Source organism: Schistocerca americana, chromosome 1 (assembly GCF_021461395.2).
Source record: "Schistocerca americana isolate TAMUIC-IGC-003095 chromosome 1, iqSchAmer2.1, whole genome shotgun sequence".
In the NCBI taxonomy this organism is placed as follows: Eukaryota; Metazoa; Arthropoda; class Insecta; order Orthoptera; family Acrididae; genus Schistocerca; species Schistocerca americana.
Genome location: NC_060119.1, coordinates 614,009,150 through 614,014,086, shown reverse-complemented (window position 1 = coordinate 614,014,086; position 4,937 = coordinate 614,009,150). Strand labels below are relative to the sequence as shown.

General features: G+C 41.2%; 1 pseudogene; it reads right to left on the bottom strand.

Annotated features, from left to right (window-relative positions):
- Nucleotides 1-1,728: 1,728 nt before the first annotated feature.
- On the bottom strand, nucleotides 1,729-1,846 carry LOC124560873 (annotated as a pseudogene).
- Between the last annotated feature and the right edge of the window lie 3,091 nt (nucleotides 1,847-4,937).

Genomic DNA, 4,937 nt, shown 5'->3' with positions numbered 1-4,937 from the left:
TGTGCAAGCCTCTTCATCTCCCAGTACCTACTGCAACTTACATCCTTCTGAATCTGTTTAGTGTATTCATCTCTTGGTGTCTCTCTATGATTTTTACCTTCCACACTGCCCTCCAATACTAAATTGGTGATCCCTTGATGCCTCAGAATATGTCCTTCCAACCTATCCCTTCTTCTAATCAAGTTGTGCCACAAATTTCTCTTCTCTCCAATTCTATTCAATACCTCCTCGTTAGTTATGTGATCCACCCATCTAATCTTCACTATTCTTCTGTAGCACCACATTTCGAAAGCTTCTATTCTCTTCTCGTCCAAACTATTTATCGTCCACTTTTCACTTCCATACATGGCTACACTCCATACAAATACTTTCAGAAACGACTTCCTGACACTTAAATCTATACTCAATGTTAACAAATTTCTCTTCTTCAGAAACGCTTTCCTTGCTATTGCCAGTCTACATTTTATACCCTCTCTACTTCAACCATCATCAGTTATTTTGCTCCCCAAATAGCAAAACACATTTACCACTTTAAGCGTCTCATTTCCTAATCTAATTCCCGCAGCATCACCCGACTTAATTCGACTACATTCCATTATCCTCGTTTTGCTTTTGTTGATGTTCATCTTATATCCTCCTTTCAAGACACTGTCCACTCCGTTCAGCTGTTCTTCCAGGTCCTTTGCTCTGTCTGACAGAATTACAATGTCATCGGCGAACCTCAAAGTTTTTATTTCTTCTCCATGGATTTTAATCCCTACTCCGAATTTTTCTTTTGTTTCCATTACTGCTTGCTCAATTTACAGATTGAATAACATCGGGGATAGGCTACAACCCTGTCTCACTCCCTTCCCAACCACTGCTTCCCTTTCGTGTCCCTCGACACTTATAACTGCCCTCTGGTTTCTGTACAAATTGTAAATAGCCTTTCGCTCCCTGTATTTTACCCCTGCCACCTCCAGAATTTGAAAGAGAGTGTTCCAGTCAACATTGTCAGAAGCTTCCTCTAAGTCTACAAATGGTAGAAACGTAGGTTTGCCTTTCCTTAATCTATTTTCTAAGATAAGTCGTAGGGTCAGTATTGCCTCACGTGTTCCAACATTTCAACGGAATCCAAATTGATCTTCCCCGAGGTCGGCTACAGAATTTTGTTTTACTTTTTACTTGAACATAGCTGCTCCAAATCCTGATTATTGCTTTTTAGCAATGTAATTTTGTGAATTAGCAACTGTTCATCCTGATTAAGAACCCCTTAGTAAGTATTGAAACCTAGGTCAATGTATGTAACATTTATGTGTAATCCGTTGGCTGCTTAATCTTATATTCAAACTAGTTTACGGTTGCTGAGTAACTAAAAAACTAAACAGGCCTTTGAAGTACCGACCGGCTGCCGTGTCATCCTCTCAGCCCAGGGGCGTCATGGATGTGGATACGGAGGGAGTCGGCCGGTGTGGCCGAGCGGTTCTAGGCGCTACAGTCTGAAACCGCGCGACCGCTACGGTCGCAGGTCCGAATCCTGCCTCGGGCATGGATGTGTGTGACGTCCTTAGGTTAGTTAGGTTTAAGTAGTTCTAAGTTCTAGGGGACTGATGACCTCAGAAGATAAGTCCCATAGTGCTCAGAGCCATTTTGATACGGAGGGGCATGTGGTCAGCACACCGCACTCCCTGCTACTTCTCAATCAAGTAGCTCCTCAGTTTGCCTCACAAGGGCTGAGTGTACCCCACTTGCTAACAGCCCTCGACATACCGGGTGGTCACCCATCCAAGTGCTAGCCCAGACCGATAGTGCTTAACTTCGGTGATCTGACGGGAACCGGAGTTACCACTGCGACAAGGCCGTTGGCGTTGCTGAATAACAGCCATGCTCAAAAGTGTAAAACTTTGAGGTTTGCTGATGCCACTAATTCTGCCTCAGACGGCAGATGAATGGAAGATCAACTGACCAAAAAAATGGATAATGTGTTGAAAAGAGAGTATGAGGTGACTATCATCAAAGTAAAGCAAGAATAACACGGTGTGTTCAAATTGCACGAGTTGATACTGAGCAAGTATAGCAAGAAATGAGACGAGTACTGTTACTAACGATGCCAAAAGTAAAGAGAATTTAAAACAGAGACTCAGAGGGTAAAGTTTTTCCTTTTTTTTTAATTAAAAAGAAACATAAATTTAAGTCATTTCAGAAAGTATTTGTGTAGAGTACAACGTCGTACCGAAGTGAAGCATAGACGATATATGAGACAAGAAGATTTTGAAACGTGGCGTTAAAGAAGAACGCTAAAGATTATAGTGCTAAAAGAAGGAATAAGATGGTAGGATCGACTGCAGCAATAATGTTCAAATGGATGTAGGTTGCAGAAATTGTGCAGAGATGAGATTTTGACAGGATACGTTACCATGGTGACCTGCAGCGAACCACTCTTTAGACTGAAGACTTGAACAACTGCAACAATAATTAAAGCTAATTCCGTCTTGGAGGGGCGATAAACCGTAATTTTCCTCCCTGTGTTAGTCCTTCACGTAGTACACCTTCAAGAGTATTATAACCTCTTTTGAATTTAGTTGCGTATTTTGTAACAGTTCATACTGAAACAGTAGCTTCGTTATAAACTATGATCACCAACAGTGGAAAATTTCGATTTGTGATTATTGATGTCTATCACACACTCGATATGAAGATGTGCGTTATGCTGTACATCACTCATTCTTTTAGAAAAGGAAGTTTTTATTGTACGCCAGTTACGAGCATAGTTTATGGCTTTATGACAATAGTACAACCCTTAGACAGCTGCATTTCGTACGTAGGGCGCAATCTTCGTTTTTCTTCAGCGCGTATAGATTATGACAAACTGCCCGTAAAATATGAGAAGCACAGGACACAACTTGTTTCATTTTTCCTATTTGGTACTAAATGGAGCACGTAAATATTATTTTCCATCTCCACATAACCCTAGTGGCAGAAATATCTCCTGCCGCTTGAATTTATTGCCCCAGTCCAGACATATTTGATTTTCCTTTATTGTTGTACTGGAAGGGGTGGTTGAGAAACAGGTGGATTGCTACTACGTTCATGGCTTTTCTGCTCTTTGCAACGCTGCCACATATGTATTTGCCCTACTGACCGCAACTTATCGTAATGAGATTCTGTTAGTACAGTATCTCAATCACTGGATGTAACTAAATACTCTCACAGCGATTCTGGGATATGTCAAAAATTTTTGTTTTCTCCGAACTCTCCCAGACTTCGAGAATTCCACTGATAATGGAACATGAGTCAAATTGCAACGAAATGAAAAATAGAAGAGCATTTCCAATTCCTTGATTCTAGAGCGTACCCGGAACCGCAGTTTTATGAGGGACAAGAAAGAAAATTCCCTCCATTTACAGTGAGTGCAGAGAGAATTTGACTTTCATCTCGTAATGTTCTAGGATATACGTCTTTTTCACGTTCTATGCTCCAGAAACACAAGGAGATCGGGAACTCAGTGGCTTTGATTAGATCATCATCCCGACTGTTATCTACAGCGATTTTTGGAAGCAACGAGATACCTAGGTCAGGATTTCCATTTTTAGGTTCCTTACATGGGCAAAATCGAAACACTTACAGGATCTCTTTTTCGTCCATCTACCAGTCTATCCGTCCATCTATCCGACTGTTAAAACCCTTTTCTCTTAGTAATTGATAGAAACATAGGCTTCCGCGGCGATTGTCACAGTCAATAAAGTTTTTCTGGGTTTGTGACCGCATTATTAATATGTAAATCTACCGCTATCTCGGTCGCTGTTGCAAGTGACGTTCTTCAGGTCACTTGCAACAGTGTCCGAAACGGCGGCAGTTTTAGATATTGACAATGCAGTCACAAACCCAGAAACATTTTATTCATCAAGTTGAAACTTACGTCAGACACTAAGGTCTACGATCCCTTGGCAGTGTGAAAAATACGAGCTTGTAAGTAACTGCAATCAAAAGTAACTAAGTAACTCACCAAAACCTATAGGGTACTTCCCGTTGACACAGAGTCATGAAATAAGACAAGAAACAACGTTTCACCGTACAAGTAATATTCAGATCCTGAAAGTATTAATTTTAATTATATCACATAAAAAATATTTTTACCATTATTTTGTTGTCCGTCTGTAAGGATCCGATTTTCTCAGGAACGCGTATAGGTATCAAGCTGAAATGAATGTAAATTACTAAGAAGAACGATTCCTTGGTGGTGCAAAATAGTTAAGATTTTAAGCAGATTCGTTCAAAAGACACAGTCATTTATGTCACCTATTTTGATACTCGCTAATTCAGTCATCAAGATCTGTAGGTCAACTATCTGTACATTTGTCGGGACGGCTGCAAAACGAGATATTGTTGAATCAAATATCGGTCGGATTACGTATTTTTGAGTCTTCGTTCTAACCTAGCCTTCCGCTCTCAGGGATGCGAGGAGTTGGCAGAGGCAACACGTCGTTCGGATTCCACGTTATACTGTAGGTCCCCTTTCCTCAGTCAGACAAGCAAGCCACCGGAACGTTATCCAGTGGGAAGGCTTGCTTCAGGCTACTGGGCCAACGAAATTATTACTATTATATATCATACAATTCATTTTGAACGGAACCCAAAAAGCGCGAGTCCTACTAGCACTTCTCCGTCCCCTCCCCCCCCCCCCCCCCCCCCTCGACCCGTTAAATACGAGGCAATCATGTTAACCACACCACTCTTTACGCCTAATTCCTTACTCAGGTGACGTAGAATGTTGACAGAAAATTAGTTCAAAGAATCCTATTGGAAGAAGATCCGCAACTGAGCATTGTACCAGAGAGAAAATTAGTTTCCCAGATGTTAGGTACGCAAGTAGTATTTTCTGTTTATTCCAGCTATTGATACGTATCACTCCTGGTTCTCCGTATTTCCCCAAAGTTCTCGGCGTAAACGATTCCTTA